This window comes from Miniopterus schreibersii, assembly GCF_964146895.1.
Source record: "Miniopterus schreibersii genome assembly, chromosome: 11".
Classification (NCBI taxonomy): domain Eukaryota; kingdom Metazoa; phylum Chordata; class Mammalia; order Chiroptera; family Miniopteridae; genus Miniopterus; species Miniopterus schreibersii.
In genome coordinates, this window is record NC_138111.1 from 27,268,006 (window position 1) to 27,285,565 (window position 17,560).

Consider the following 17,560-nt stretch of genomic DNA (forward strand, 5'->3'; position numbering starts at 1 on the left):
TATGTTTTTTTAAGGACTTTTATGGTTTCAAGTCATACATTTAAGTCTTCAATCCATTTTGAGTTTACTTTTGTGTATGGTGTCTTAAGAAGGTGGTCTATTTTCTTTTTTTTGGCATATATCTGCCCAATTTCCCCAATACCACTTATTGAATAGACAGTATTTACCCCATTATATTTTCTTGTCTCCCTTGTCAAATATTAATTGACCATAAATGTGTGGGTTTATTTTTGGGCTCTCTATTCTGTTCCATTGATCTATACGTCTGTTTTCATGATAATACCATGCTATTTTGATTACTAAGGCCTTGTAGTATAGTTAGATATCAGGTGGTGTGATTCCTCTAATTTTGTTCTTCTTTCTTAAGATTTCTGTGGTTATTCAAGGTCTTTTATGGTTCCATATAAATTTTTGGAATATTTGTTCTAGTTCTATGAAGTATGTCATTGGTATCTTGATAGGAATTGCATTGAATCTATAGATTGCTTTGGGTAGTGTGGACATTTTAATGATGTTAATTCTTCCTATCCACAAACATGGTATATGCTTCCACTTATTTATATTTTCTTCAATACTTTCTTCAGTGTCTTATAATTTTCCAAGTATAGGTCTTTTACATCCTTTGTTAAATTTATTTCTAGGTATTTAATTTTTATGCAATTATAAATGGGATTGTTTTCTTAGTTTCCCTTTCTGAGTGTTCATTATTGGTATATAAAACTGCAACCGATTTCTGGATATTTATGTTGTATCCTGCTACTTTACTGAATTCATTGATCAGTTCTGGTAGTTTTTTGGTGGAATCTTTAGGGTTCTCTATATACAGTATCATATCATCTGCAAATAATGAGTTTTACTTTCCAATTTGGATGCTTTTTATTTCTTCTTCTTGTCTGATTGCTGTGGCTAGGACTTCCAGTACTATGTTGAATAAGAGGCCAAGATTTCTCTAGATCTGTGAGAGACCCTGGATTCAAAGACTATTCCTGCCCTCACAGAATTTACAGTTGTGTATATAATTGAGCCCAGGCAAGGCTAGTGAAAGCACAGTGCAAATCTTACACAAGTTTGTAAGGGGTGATCAGGAAAGATTTCAGAAAGGAGGTCTAATGAGTAGATTCTTTTATAATTTTTTAATTTATTGACTTGAGAGAAAGAGAGAGAGGAAAAGAGGGAAGGGGGAGGGAGGGAGGGAGGGAGGGAGGGAGGGAGGGAGGGAGGGAGGGGGAGAGGGAGAGAGAGAGAGAGAGAGAGAGAGAGAGAGAGAGAGAGATTGATTTGTTGTTCCACTTATCCAAGCATTCAGTGGTTGCTCATATATGTACCCTGTCTGGGAATCAGACCTGCAACTTTGGTGTATTGAGATGATGCTCTACCCAACTGAGCTACCTGGTCAGGGCATTATGAGTAAATTCTTAAAGAAGAAGTGGAAATATGAATGCAGGTCTGAGAATTTGTTAGAGAGAACCATATGAATAAAGAGAGTTCCTCACATTATTCAGCCATGAGAAAAAAGGAAATCTTCTCATTTGTGACAACATGGATGGAACTTGAGGGCACTATGCTAACTGAAATAAGTCAGAAAGAGAAAGACAAATACTATATGATATTGCTTATAGTGTACTCTAAAAAAACCTAACTCATAGAAACAGAGAGTAGAATGGTGGTTCCCAGGGGCTGAAGGGTTGAGGAAATGGGGTTATGTTGGTCAAAGGATATACATTTCCACTTATAAAATGCATAAGTTCTAGGGATTAATGACAGCATGACTATTATGGTTAATGATACTTGAAAGTTGCTAAGAGTGTAGATCTTCAATGTTCCTACCATTTGAAAAATGGTAATTATGTGAAGTATGGAGGTTTAACTAGCCTTAATGTGGTAATCATTTTCCAATATATAAGTATATCAAATCAATACACTGTACACCTTAAACTTACACAATTTTATATGTCAATCATATGTCAATAAAGCTGGAAATAGCAGGGGTTGGGGGGATGTTCCTTAGAGAAATCTGCAATCAAAAGCCACACTCACAACAAAGACTTCGAGAGTATTTACTGAAATCACAAAAGAAAACCAAAGATTTGATGATATAGGAATTGTAAAATTTCTGTTTAAAAAGTTCTCTAAAAAAGTTTGAAATCCTCTGTTCTCTATTACAGATCCTCACAATTCAATAAAAAGCCATAGTTGTCTTTCATTCTCATGAGATCAATGATCCTTGTTAACTACCTATTACCACCACTGGGTTGTCAGAAAGAACTCACAAGTGCATAATGGGGCAGGTAGTCCTGCTTCCAGGCCTCCCTTCTCCAACCACTCTCACTGAAGATGAATAAACTAATAATGTTGTAGGCTGCTGTGTTGGATGTCAGACAAAACACGTTGTATAAATCAGCCTATAAACTGAAATAGACACTATCTAAGATGTTATCTGTAGCTCTAAGTATGAAGAGAATAATATTTTAAAGAAGCAGAATAGCTCTTGTACAACCAAATAAGAGGCAACCTTCAAAGTAGTGACCTTGGGAGACTTAATTCATTCCAATAGTGCTCCTATTCCAAATATTTCTAGAACTCCTCTTTTGGAACTGCAAGAAACCAACCTAGTCAATTCACAGAATTGTGAAACACAATTAATCATTGTTTTAAGCCACTAAGTTTTAGGCTGGCTTATTATACAGTAATATATGTGAGACAGAAATGTTTAAATCACTATGCTTTGGGGGATATTTAAAAGCAAATAATTAGCCATACAGAACAATTCTAGGTATGCAGAACCCTCAGAGAATATGCTGGTCTGGATAACAAAGCTGGGCTATATCCTTAAATAAATAGGGTATGACACTTCAAAACACAAGAAAATAATATTTTGGAAGACAAATGACTGTAAGATGAATGGGACCAGCAGTAGGTCCCCAACTTTCTCCTCTTGAGTTTTTGCTTTTTGCTGTGGGGTCATCCAAACCCTATCTATATGGACTTTAGGAATACTCTGCTCTCCTTTTTTCCTTTACCTGACTATGAATAAAAATAACTTTCCATTTTTCTCTAAGTACACTAAATAAAAGGCTGTATTTTCTTTTTAAAAAGAATTGTACAAGAACAAAAAGGACAAAAGTATAAAAACAGATAAGTTAAATATAGAGTTTAGGATACTAAGATAAACAAGTTAAGTATAGCCTTTGAATCCTAAGATAACTATATCCTGGTCAGAAGTTGGCTGGTCCTGTTTTTCTCTCCGCCCAGTTATCAATTCATTGTCCTTGACTGCAGGACCTCATATAAGAAGTCAAACACAGCGGACATGTCAGAGCTCACTGTCTCATCTTCCTGGAGAAGAAAGAAGACTATTTTATTAAACCAAGAATTACAGAGAACAGAACTTTTCTTCCTGAATTGTCTAAATTAATTTTAAAAGCTTTATGTATTTTGGTAAAACTCCTGTAAAATGTACACTTTTATTTACATACTTTCATTTTATATACAGTATATAGGCAATATATAACTTAACTTTTTCTTGATGACTCACTACATATTAACACTAATTAATATACTAGGCTAAAATACAGTTTTGTTCCCAGTGTCTATTAAGGACTTACATACCAAATCCTCAAACCCATAAGGCTATGTGTTAAGAGGAAATATGGTTCACTTTTGCCATGTCTATTCAACAGAGTACTGGAAGTCCTAGCTAGATAATGAGGCAAGAAAAAGAAATATAAGGCATCTGCATTCTGTTTGCAGATGATGTGATCTTATATGTAGAAAACTCTAAAAATTCTCCCCCAAACTGTTAGAACTAATAAATGAATTCGGCAAAGTTACAGGACACAAAAATCGACACATAAAAATCAGTTGTATTTCTATACACTGGCAAGAAGCAATCTAAAAAGATTCCAATCTGAAAACAATTCCATTTACAATAACATCAAAAAGAATAAAATACTTAGGAATAAATTCAACCAAGGAAGTGAAAGACATACACTAAAAACTATAAAATCTTGCTGGAAGAAATTAAAGAAGACACAAATGAATAGAAAGGTATCTTGTGTTCGTGGATTGTAAGACTTAATATTGTTAAGATGTCAATACCCGCAATATGCGACAACATAGACGGGCATTATGCTAGGTGAAATAAGCTAATTACAGGAAGATATATCTGATTCCATTTATATGCGGTATCTAAAAATAGTCAAACTCATGAATCAAAGAGTGGAATGGTGGTTGCCAGGGGCTGGGGAGAGGAAAGTAAGGAGTTGCTGTTTAATGGGTATAAAGTTTCTGCCAAGCAAGATGATTAAGTTTTAGAGATCTGCTGTTTAACAGTGTACTTAGAGTCAACGATATATTGTACACTTAAAAGTTTGTTAAGAGGGTAGATCTCATTACATATTCTTGCCACGATAATGATAAAAGAAGATGTCAATGCTACCCAAAGCAATCTATGGATTTTTGCAACCCATTTAAAAATCCTAATGACATTTTTTTTTTTTTTTTTTGCAGAAATAGGAAAGTCCAACCCTATTCATATGGAATCTCAAGGAATCCTGAATAGCTAAAACAATCCTGAAAAAGAAAAACTAAGTTGGAGGACTCACATTTCCTTACTTCTAATCTTATTACAAAGCTACAGTAATCAAAAGAATGTGGTACTGGCATAAAGTACATATAGGCTAATGAAATACAATAGAGAGCCCAGAAATAAACCCTGGCATATATGGTGAAATGACTTTCAACAAGAATGCCAAGTTTATTTAATGGGAAAGGACAGTCTTTTCAACAAATGGTGTTGGGAAAACTGGTATACACATGCAAAAGGATGAAATTGGGTCTTTATCTTACAGTACATATACAAATTAACTAAAAATGGATCAAAGATCTAACCATAAGAGATAAAACTATAAATAAATAAAAAACTTAGAAGAAAACATAGGAGGAAAGCTTCATGACACTGAATTTGGCAACGATTTCTTGGACATAACACCAAAAGCACAGGTAACAAAAGAAAAAGTAGGTAAATTTTACTTCATCAAGACTTAAAACTTTTGTGCATCAAAGGACTATCAAAAGAGTGAAAAGGCAACCCACGGAATGGAAGAACGTATTTGCAAATCAAATATCTGAAAAGAGACTTCTATCCAGAATATATAAAGAACTCTTACAATTCAACAATAATCCAGCTTAAAAATGGCCAACAGATTTCAATAGACGTTTCTCAAAGAAGAAATGGTTAATAAGCACATGAAGAGATGCTCAACATCACTAATCATTAGAGAAATGCAAGTCAAAATTATGAGATACCACTCCATAGCCATTAGGATGACTATTATTAAAAAAGAAAAGAAAAGTAAAGAAGTGTTAGCAAGGATGAGGCAAACTGGAAAATTTTGTATTGCTGTGGAAATGTAAAATGTATAGCCACTGTAAAAAACGGTACGGCAGTTTCTCAAAAAAGCAAATATAGACTTACCATACAATCCAGCAATTCTATTTCTAGGTATGCTACTCTGAGCATTATTCACAATAGCTAAAAGGTAGAAGCAACCCAAGTGTCCATGGAATGGAATATACATACAGTGAATATTATTCAACCTTAAAAAGGAAGGAAATTTGGGTACAAGCTACAACTTGGATGAACCTTGAAGACATTACGTTAAGTGAAATAAGCCAGTCACAAAAAGACAAATATTGTATGATTGGACTTATATAAAGGACCTAGAATATTAGAATTCATGGAGAAAAAAGTAGAATGGTGGTTGCCAGGTGCTGGGGGGGGGGGGAGTGAGGAGTTAGTGTTTAATGGATATGGTTTCAGCTTGAGAAGATGAAAAAGTTCTGGAGATGGGTGGTGATGGCTGGACAACAATGTGAATGTACTTAATGCCACTGAACTGTACACTTGAGAATGGTTAAAATGGTAAACTTTATGTTATGTATATTTTACCACACACACAAAAGAGTAAATGTGCTAAACAAGAGGTTCTGCTATAAGTTATACTTTTTCTTTAGAATCCACCTTCACCCCACTCTCACATATCTCTCTTTCTCAGAGCAATGTCAATATCTGGCTACTCAAAATAATATGCTCATTTTGCATGACGAACTCATTTGACAAGAACTATAATATCATATACTAATGTCTGTGTGGGTGTTTTCTGGGTAACCTCAACACAGACCAATCAAACTATCTCCACAGAGCCTGCCCTTACCCTATCATACAGTGAGCCATCTCAGTCAAGTGACTTTTCATAGGGTGCTCAGTCATTGTGTATGAGTAATGGAAGGGTGAGTTATTGTCCTAAATTTGTAGAGAGAAAATTAGAATGCATAAGCCTCCCAATGAACTAGGGTTGCTAGGTTTAGCAAATAAAAATACAGGACACCCTGTTGTTTATCTGAAATTCAATTTTAACTTGGTATCCTGTATTTTATCTGGCAATGCTCTAAAGTACTGGAAGTTGAAAAGAAATCAAATAGCCCAGAGTATTTTGGGGATACTGAGGTCTTATCAGGGAGCCTAGACAAGAAAAAGTAGAAAAGCTAATTAAAAATGTGCTGATTACCCCTGGCCCATGTGGCTCAGATGGTTTGGGGTAGTCCTGTGTGTCAAAAGGTTGCGGGTTTGATTCCCTCTCAGGGTTTCGGGCTTGATCACCGATAGGGGGCATGCAGGAGGCAGACGACAGATGTCTATGTCTCGCTCTCACATTGGTGTTTCTCTCTCTCCCTCTCTCTCTCAAAATAAATAATAAATAAAAAATGTTTGTTAACCCTCACCTGAGGATATTTTTTCCATTGCTTTTCAGAGAGAGTGGAAGGGAGGAAGCGGGGGGGAGGGGGTGGTGGTGGTGGTGGTGGGAGAAACATAGATACGAGAGGGACACACTGACTTGTTGCCTCCCGCAGGTGTCCCAGTAGGGGCTGGGAGCAAACCTGCAACCCAGGTAGGTGCCCTTGAACTGGACTCAAACCTGTGACCCTTTGGTGTGCAGGCCGACACTCTAACCACTGAGCAACACTGGATAGGGCTCATGAAAAAAAAGTATTGGTTTCTAGCTATCATGGCCATAGTTAATCCAGCTCTGGAGCCCCTCCCTGCTTTAAGTTTCTGTGATCCAAGACTTACTTATAAAGATAGGTTAGAGGGTGAGAGAAAGAGAAAGTGCAGACGGAGAGATCAAAGCCACAAATGGGTGGGAACATACCCAGACTCCTGTTAGGCAGGCCTGGCCTCAAAAAGGGACCTTAAACACTTAACATAAAAATCAGAGAAAATCAGATTTTAACTTTGGCTCAAAGCAGAAGAGAAACAATGGTAGTAAGTGCCCTATTGCCATAGAGGAGGAGGGGCACAGGTAACAGAAAAGCAGGTTGTGGGATCTCTCTTCCTTCCCGTAATCCAAACCACTGCCTCCTAAGAACTTTATTTTACCCACTAAAACTCTGAACCCTAGTTACAATAATGCCACTACTAGTCAGGCAACTACTTCTCAGTTTATAAACTCTTACAACTTTCCAGCCATTGTTTCATCACTCAGCAATGTTATCTACTTCCCTCATGGAACCTGGGCCCAAACTGAGGTCTGAACACTGTCCTTCCTTTAGGAAACTGAATGTGTTTAGGTCATCCCCCTAGAAATCAATAAAAACAGGTCCCAGGCTCTCTGTTCTTTGAGAATTCCATCTTTAAAAGGCTCATGTTCTTGTTTATTACTGACACTGTCCATGTGGTGGTAATCCCTGTCTGACTCTGGTCTACTGAGATATAAATGGCCCATATGGCCTGATTATACTGCAATAGTATTTAGGAATCTTTGATATCTCTTACACTAGGCCTGCCTGGGATGTCTATCCCTCCAGTCTCTGAGATGGTAGGTGGGGTGGTGGTGCCATTTGGGTATCCAGAAGCTAAAGGGTAAAATAACTAAGGTGGTTCATTCCTCTAACCTGCCCTGATGCACGGGCTGACCAGCTACACTGAGCCAGCTTTAAAGGCTGTGGCTAGCCTCTGGAATTCTTCCCCAGAGGGAGCAGTTAGTCTCCTGGGAAAGAGGAGCGGTTCACCTGGGCAAAGCTCTTTCAAGATGATCTGGGCAGCCTCTAAGGCACTAACCAATAAAAATTTCTGCAGCCCTAGCCCGGACTTTTTGTTGTTGTTGTTTTTGTTGTTGTTGTTAACAGAACATAAGTGGAAAACATCTGATACATAGAAGAAGCTGGTATGTAAATGAAATTAGATGCATGAATTGAAAGACTGAATATATTCCATTTTATGCTCCCAATATGAGCACTACAAGTAAGCCCTCCCTCCCCCCAAAATGATCTTCCTTTTTTACCCTTTCAGGTACCTAGTGACACCTTTCCCACTAAAGCACTCTGCCTCACAGCCTCTGCATTGGGCTCTTTCATTCATTCATCCATCCATCCATCCATCCACCCATCAAATATTTACTGAATGCTACCATGTGTCAGACACACTGTCCTGGGCACTGGGGATACAAATGAATTGTGTATGGTCCTTGCCTCCAGGGCAGTCCCTGGGGTCTACAGGGCCAGCCTGGCCGTCCCAAGCCAGCCCCGGGCAATAGTATCACCGTGCCCTTCGCAGCAGGTAAGTGCAGTGGCAGGGGACTGGCAAACTGCCAGGCCAAAGCTTTTCGCAAGGTAAAACGGGGTGCACGAGAGAGATCCCATCCCTGCTGGAGCAGATACCAACTTTAACCAGGGAGCAAGGGGCGGGGGCGCAGAGGACCCCGCGGAGGTCCCCGCCGCAGTCTCGGGGCTGGATGCTGGGCCTCCGCGCTCCCCCGGGGCGGTCCCAAGAGATGTGGGTACAACGATGACTACTGGGGGCGACTCGGACGAGCGGGCGTCTCCGAAGGGACAGTTTGAAGAAACGGTTGGGCTGGATCTGGGGTGACGCCCAAAGGGACAGGTGGTCCTGAGTGTCTGCGGGTTCAGTGGGAGGTAGAGTCGAAGGGTCAGGAAGAGCACTGAGGATGAGCTGGGTCCAGAGGGAAAGAGCGGCCGGGGAGGATGCGGCTGAAGGAACGGGGGGAGAAGCTGAGGGGAAGGGCGGTGCCGAGGGCTGGGTAGGTGGGCAGACGCGGGGCCCTCTCCAAGGGATCACAAGAACGTGAGGGCAGAGGGTCTCCCGACCCCGCTGGGCGGCGAAGAGGCGTCCCTACCTAGTCTGTCGCCTCAGCGTGGCCGGTCCTACAGCGGCGGCGGCGGCTGCGTCGGCTCCCACCCTCCAGGGATAGCGGTACCGCCCGGACAGGCCGGTGCCCCCCTCCTCTCCGGCGGGTTGGTAACGCCCGGCCCCCCCTGCAGCTGCGAGGCCGATGGTCCAGTCTGGATCGCCCTCCAGCCGCCCCTCGGAACCGCGCGTTGGTTCGGTCCACAGGGCTCGCGGGCTCGCCCGCCTCTCCTCCCGCCCAGCTGCGAAGGGCGCCACGAGTCACGCGCAGAGCTTTCCCGGGAGGGGAGCGGCCAGGCTACCGCCGGGGCCCCGCCTTCTGAGGCCCGCGCCCCTCCCCTTCGGGGTGGTGTCCGCCGAGGGGCGGCTGTGGAGGCTCGAACCCAGAACCCCAAGGAGCAGGCCTACTGGTTTCGAAGTTAGGTGTATTTGCTCAGCCACCTCCGCCTAAAGCGGTGATAATAAACCCTGACACCAAAGTAGAACCTCGGGGAAAGTAGAAAAGCAACAAAACTAAGGCCTGACCCCAGCCAAGATCAGGAATCACTAGGGTGGTGGGCGCCCAGGTTTTGGTATTTTACAAAGCACTCCACGCATAGCCAGGGTTAAGAAGCCTTGGTAAAAATCTAGAACCGACAAAGACTCTTTCCTTTGACCAAAACTTTAAGTCAGGCTCTTCTGAGACCTCTGCTGGACTTAGGCTCGACCCTGGGCTTCCCTCTCTGGCCTTGCAGAATACAGTTTGAACAAGGATCCTGGTAAGTCACTTTAGTGAAAATTCCCCACCCTTGGCATTTGACCACCCTGGATATCTTATCACCCTGGGCTGGCATCAACAGGAATTTTGTTGAATCTGTCTAATAAGAATCCACTTTACCCCTGATGTTTCTTCTCTTAGTAACTGCTATGGTCTGGATGCCATGGTCCACATGAATGCTGTAGACCAAGTGCTATGGTCCAAAATTTGTATGTTAAAATTCTAACACCCAAGGTGATACTATTAGTAGATGGGGGCCTTTGGGAGGTGATGAGGTTATGAGGGTGGAGCCAGCATGAATAAGATTAGTGCTTATGAAGATCTCACAGAACTCCCTAGTTCAATCCTACAAGAAGTCTGTAACCTGGAAAAAAACCTTGCTCGGCACCTGGATTTTGAGCTTCCAGCTTCCAGAACTGAGAAATTTTTGTTGCTTATAAACTACAGCCTGTAGTATTATACCAGCCCGAACAGACTAAGACAAATTTTCTTTTATTTTAAATTCTCACCTGAGGATATTTTTTCCAATGCTTTTCAGAGAGTGTGGAAGGGAGGTAGGTAAGGAGGTAGGTAAGGAGGAGGGGAGGGGGAGGGGGAGGGAGAGGGAGAGAAACATTGATTGGAGAGAGACACATTGATTGGTTGTCTCCTTTACGAACCCTGACCCAGGCTGGGGATCGAGCCAACAACTGAGGTACAGGACCTTGACTAGGGATTGAACCTGAGAACCTGAGGGCCAACGCTCTAACCACTGAGCAAAATGGGCTAAGGCCTAAGACTAATTTTCCATCCACTGACCCTCTAACCCCTGTTCCTTGGCTATAAATCCCCACTTGTCCTTATTGAGATCTGAGTTGAGCTCAATCTCTCCCCCTGCTGCAAGGCTATTGCTGTGGTCCCCAAACTTATCACAATGGTCCCCCTTAAGTAGAGTCTGCCTTACCATCTTTAACATGTGTCATGAATAATTTTTTCTTTAACAGAACTCATGTGCTTCCCACTCCTGATGGTGGATAGGGTGTGAAACATTGAGGATCCTATTGTCTCCTTCTAGCCAAAGGGGGTATGGGGGCAGGTGGTCATTCAGCAAATAGTTATTAGAAGCCCACTAGATTCCATGCTCCGGGAAAGAGTTAGAGACTGACACTTGTGCTTTAGGAACTCACAGGCTTGTTGGGTCACAGTCAAAGAAGCAGATAAATGTTACTTTGTGTAATGCATCTTCAGGTCTTACAGAAGTGTTTCACCTGAGGTTTGAAGAATGAGTGGGAGATAAAGGGTGTGGGGAATCAGCATGTGCAAAGAACAGAGGGGCAAAAAAACTGATATGATGGAGGTGTGGGGTGCAATGGAGAGAGCACAGCAGAAATGGTCAGGGGTGTGATGATTAAGAGCCTCCTGTGACATACTAAGGAGTTGGGACTCACCTGTAAGCAGTGGAGTGAGGAACTGAAGGACTTTATGCAGAGACAGGAACGGCAGATCAAATACAAATTTTAAAAATAAAATTCTGGACCTAGATTCCAAGATGGCGGTGGATTAAGTGGAAGCTACACTGACACTCTCCCAGGACCAAACTGGAATTACAACTAAAATATAGAAAACCCATCCTGAATAATCAACTGCAGTTGAAGACTGGCTGGAGAGCCCTCTCATAACCAAGGATGAAAAGTGGAGACCTCACAGAGACTGGTAGGGAGTGCGGAGGTGCAAGAGGGCTGGCTGGGCTCCCACAGACAGCAGCTGAAGGTCCAGAGGGATGTCTCAGCTGTGGGGGGTTCCCACTGAGAACTCTGGGGTCCAAACCCCAAGCTGGGCTTCCCAGCCCAGAGCACCAGAACTGAGACAGGTACCCACATAACATCTGGCTGTGAAAAGCAGCAGGGTTTCTGCATGCCAGGGAGTGATGGCTGGAAATGCAGGCACCCTCTTAAAAGGCCAATGCACAAAGTTTTGTGTGCAGCCACTCACCTTAGGCTCTGGCAGAGGGAGGGCAGAGTGGACTAGAGCTGTGTGAGGAGAATCCAGGGGCACTGGCTGGGGAAACAGCTCAGAGAGCAGCCATGTGGATTCCTGTGCTGAGTCATTCCCTTATACACAAAGGATACCTTTCTCAAGCAGATATTTACCTTCCAGGCAGCCTTTGCTTGGCGGGGGGGGGGGGGGGGGGGGGGGGGGGAGCAATTCCTCCCCCTTGCTGGAAAACCTCTCAACCCACCCTGTGGAGATTCTACAGCCTGAGTCTCATTAAGAGACTGAATAGCAGCCTCTGGGTGCTTTGATTCTTTGTCTGATTTGTTTCTGGACCCAGGGCTTGGAAAAGCAGAACTTGGTGTTTATCTTGGTCCAGTTCAAACACACCCAGCCCCAGCAGAGGGAACCACAAGCTGTGGAGTGTGAAAAACTTCAAACAGGGTACTCAAGGCCAGTCACAAACAGTGTCTGACATTGGCCTGCACCAGAGATTATCCCAAAGACTAGGAGTCCTAGCAGATCTACCTAATACATAGAAACAAATCCAAACAGGCAGCCAAAATGGGAAGACTAAAAACAAGTCCCAAATGAAAGAACAAAAGAATTCTCCAGAAGAAGAGCTAAATGAAATGAAGGTAAGCAATCTATCAGATACAGAGTTCAGAATACTGATCATAAAGATGCTCAACAGCATGAGAAAAGAAATGGAAACTATGATGGAAATTAAGAATGACACAGTAGAAATAATAATTTTAAAAAAACATTGGAAGGAATAAACAGCAGATAAGGGAAAGCTGAGGATTGGATCAGGGAATTAGAAAATAGAGCAGAAAAAAATCACTCAATTAGAGAACTAAAAAGAAAAAACAATTAAAAAACAGGACAGTTTAAGGGAACTGTGGGACAACATGAAACGTAATAATATTTGCATCATAGAAACACCAGAAGATGTAGAAAGTATGAAGAAATAATGGCAGAAAACTTCCCTAACCTGGTGAAGGAAAAAGTCACAAAAGTTCAAGAGGCACAGACAGTACTAAGCAAAAAGAACCCAAAGCGGCCCACGCCCAGGCACATCATAATTAAAATGCCAAAAATCCAAGACAAAGAGAAAATCTTAGAGGCAGCAAGAGAAAAGCAAGCTGTTACCTACAAAGGAGCTCCCATAAGGCTGTCAGCTGATTTCTCACCAGACACTCTACAGGCCAGAAGGGAATGGCATGTAGTATTCAAGGTAATGCAAAACAAGGATCTGAAACCAAAACTACTCTATCCAGCAAGGCTATCATTCAAAATAGGTGGTAAAATAAAGACCTTCCCAGACAAAAAAAGGCTAAAGGAGTTTATCACCACCAAACCAGCATTGCAAGAAATGTTAAAGGGACTCTGTAATAAGAATTTGAAATAGAAACAGAAACTTAAGTATAAAGAAATAAAATGGCAATAGATAAGTACCTACCAATAATAACCTTAAACATAAATGGATTAAATTCTCCAGTCAAAGCACATAGGGTAGCTGAATGAATAAGAAAAGAAGACCCAAATATATGCTGGCTACAAGAGACCTACCTCAGAAGACTCACACAGTCCAGGAAAAAACCCCCAAAACTTCTGGAGGACTTTAAAGGAGAGATCGAGAGCAATACAGTCACAGTAGGGGACTTTAACACCCCACTGACTTTACTGGATAGGTCTTCCAGACAAAAAAATCAACAAGGAAACAGTGACTCTAAGTGACACACTAGATCAGATGTATTTAATTGATATTTACAGAACATTTCACCCCAAAGCTGCAGAATAGACATTCTCAAGTGCACATGGGACATTCTCAAAGACAGACCACATGTTAGGACACAAAACAAATCTCTACAAGTTGAAGAAAGTTGAAATAATATCAAGCATCTTCTTGGACATTTACACCATGGAACACTATGTAGCTATAAAAAAGAAGGATTCCTTACCCTTTGAGACAGCATGAAGGGACCTGGAGAGTATTATGCTAAGAGAAATAAGCCAGTTAGAGAAAGACAAGTATCACATGATCTTACTCATATATGGAATCTAATGAACAAAATAAACTGTTGAACAAAATAGATCCAGAGACATAGAAGCATGGAACAGACTGATGAATCTCAGAGGGAAAGTGGGGGTGGGTGGCTGGGCAGAGATTAACCTAAGAACTTATATGCATATATGTAGAATACATGGACACAGACAATAATGTGGTGAAGGCCTGGGGGGAGGGGTGCAGGGGATCAATGGGGGATAAAGGGGGACATTTGTAATACTTTGAACAATAAAGATAAATTTTTTAAAAATCTAAAAAAAAAAAAGAAAAATAAAGTTCTGAGGGTGGAGAGGGCTTGGACTGCCAGCAGGGGGACCAATGAAAAGCCATATGTTTGTATAAATAGTCCAGGGTGGGGACTTATCCCAAAGTAGGCCAGTTAGAATCCCTTCCTTGAGAATTTGGAATTGGGGGAGAGAGAACTACACCCTTACTCATGGTTAGACTTAAAATGGAAATTTGAAAATTGTGCATGACTATCTTTTACTTACCAAATGGCCAGCAAAGAAAACCAATTTGCTGAAAAGAATCAATCTATTGCATAGAGAGGAGCAAGTCAAGACACACAAAGACAGGTCCCCCAGTTCTTGGGGCCTTCCAGCAGCTGGTTCCTCTTCTTACTGATGCTCAGCTTGATTTCTGCCCTGGGTTGATGACACAGCCTTCTATCCAGTCATACAGTCTTATTCAGCGAGTGTGGGTTACTTCCTGTTACTTGTGTCAAGGGATAATTTCCAAAAAGGTAAAAATGGTGAGTCTTATACAAATATAAAATAAACATATATTAAACTAACTAATTAATGAGGGGACCAGTAAGATACTAAAGTCAGTTCAAATGAGGATTTTACTTCTAAAAATGTATATTCTCTACCAGGCAAAATTAATTTGCATCACTGAGAACAGGAATCATTTGCATTGTCATGGGCAGAAACATTTTGCATTATTACCAGTATTTGAACAGATTTGCACTTTGGAAATCTCACTCTGGTTGGAGTGTGAATATTAAATTAGAAGAAGGTAAAGAGACCAGTTAGGAGACTCTGTGGTAATTATGATAAGTGAGAGGGTCTGAATTAGGGCAGTGGCTGAGGGGTTAGATAAGAGGAGATAGATTCAAGAGAGATTTAGGGTGTAGAATCTATGAGACTTTAATAATGCATCATTGGGGGTGGGGTGGGTGGGTAGAGTAGAGCAAATTGTCTAGGATGACTCCCAGGAGCCTCCAAATGGCGAGTCTTCTCCAAAACTCTTTGCACATACCTTAGAAGATTTGGGGCTAGAAGTGCAGGGAAATGTTGGGGCTAGGACATTGCTCCCTTGTTTTCCTGTTTCTGGCAGTGATAAATAAGGTTATTTCCTCCCACAGGTTCTTAAAGAAAATGGTGCAGGTGAACCAAAGAATTTATATACATATATGCATAACCCATGGACACAGACAGTAATGTGGTGAAGACCTTGGGAGGGGAGTGGGTATGGGCTGGAAGGGGTAAATGAGGGAAAAAGGGGACATCTGTAATATTTTGAACAACAACAAAAAAATTAAGGCTTTTCACCCTGGCCAGTGTGGCTCGATGGTTAGACCGTCAGCCCACGCACCAAAGGGTCTCAGGTTCAATTCCCAGTCAAGGGCACGTGCCTGGGTTGCAGGTTTCATACCCTGCCCCGGTCTGGGCGAGTGCGGAAGGCAACCAATTGATCTCTCTCTCTCTCCTCTCTCCCTCCCTTCCACTCTAAAAATTAATGGAGCCTAGCCTGGTGTGGCTCAGCAGTTGAGCATCGACCTAGGATCCAGGAGATCGGGGTTCAATTCCTGATCAGGACACATGCCCAGGTTGTGGGCTGCAGACGATCAATGACTCTCTCATCATTGGTGTTTCTATCTCTCTCCCTCTCCCTTTTTCTCTGAAATCAATAAAGATATATATTTTTAAAAATCAATGGAAAAAATATCCTCCGGTGAGGATTAACAAAAATAAATAAATAAATACATACATACATACATACATACAGTCTTCTGTGGAACCATTATTAGATTTAAAAATATAAAATAAAAATTAAGGTTTTTCCTATTTCTCAGCTTGGCCCTATTGTAAATGGCCATGTTGAGTGGGAAATGGGGGTGGCTCTTAGATGTCTGTCTTTTCTCACTTATCTCTTCTCCTGTCCCCAGCTTGCTAACCCTCTTTCTCCAGGGTTTGAGCATGGTGGAGAGAGAAGAGATGAGGAAGGTTCTTATTCAACTAATAGTATCATAAACTAATATTAGTGCTTGGCAGGTATCTAGAGCTGATTCTTTCTCAAGGAGCCCTTTTGGAGGTTTTTCAGAGATTCACTCCCTGTTAGTGGAAATTTCTCCTGTAACTAGTTACTTTAATGTGGGTGAATTTATTTCCTTTAGTTGGTCACTTACAACTCCTTTAGAAATCTCTAGGCATTTAAAAAATCAATTTTATTGAAATATAATTAACATACAATAAAATGCACAGATTTTAAGTGTACAGTTTGATAAGTTTTGACAAATGTATACACCCATGCAACCACCTCAAAATCAAAATATAGAAAATTTACCCCATGCCCCTACAGGCAATAAATCCCCCCCTCAGGCAACCTTCTATCTAATTAGAAATTTGTAGGCATTTAACAGCATATCTCAAGTTTTTTCTGCTGAGGCCTCCTCAACCCTTCAGATGCTATCTTTGACAAGATAAAGAAACCCTACTAGATCTCTTATGTGGCCCATATCTGGTCTATGGGGAGGGAGCACCCATGCATCCCTTGTCTTGAAAAACATGGGAGGATAGGCCAATATCACCACAGCCACCTTGTCTTGCTCTGCCAGAGAACAGATAATTATCATCTTGCTTTTTAGATTTTCCAGTTGTAAGTCAGGTATGAGTTCTCTGAGTCCCCCAAACACATTAATCATATCAATCTCTCCAAGTAATTACCTTAAAACCCTCTCAACTTCAATTGAACTGGGACAGGGGTGAGTCACTCAAACCACACTAGCAATTCTGTCTAAAGATCTTTCTAATGTCTGAATGTCTGGCCCTTTTCTCAAGGTGGGTGATATGATTAAGAGTTGCAAACTTGTTTTTCATACCCCTCCTTCCTCCTTCCTCTCTCTGAAATCAATAAAGACATATATTTTTTAAATTAAAAAAAATCTAGGGGAAATTCACATAACATAAAGTTAACCCTTTTAAAGCAAACAATTCAGTGGCATTTAGTACAAGTGTTGTTCAATCACCACCTCCATCTAGTTCCAACTATTCTGAGTTTTGAAGGGTGATGAGGAGTTTGCTAGATGAAGAAGGGAGGGAAAGCATTTTGGGATATGAGAAAAGCATGTTTGATGACATGAAGGCCAGAAATAGCATGCTTGGACTGAATGCAGAAGGGGGAGTAGTGAAAGACAAGGTTAGAGAGGGCCCCATAATAAACTGTCCAAATTTTAACTTGATCCAGAAGATATGGGAAGCCCTTAAAGGATGCAACGCAGAGGCTTAACAAAGATCAAGTCTGCCTTTCAGACAGATTATTCTGGTGATGCTTT

The 17,560-nt window shown here is 41.4% G+C and overlaps 1 protein-coding gene across 2 annotated transcripts in view; it reads right to left on the bottom strand.

Moving 5' to 3' along the window:
- RUSC2 (RUN and SH3 domain containing 2) overlaps positions 1-9,496 on the bottom strand; it is a 51,328-nt gene extending 41,832 nt beyond the window's left edge. For both annotated transcript variants that reach the window (XM_081151262.1, XM_081151259.1), the window contains exon 1: positions 9,195-9,496. The gene's annotated coding sequence lies outside the window, so the exon portion shown is untranslated. The remainder of the gene's footprint in view (positions 1-9,194) is intronic.
- Between the last annotated feature and the right edge of the window lie 8,064 nt (positions 9,497-17,560).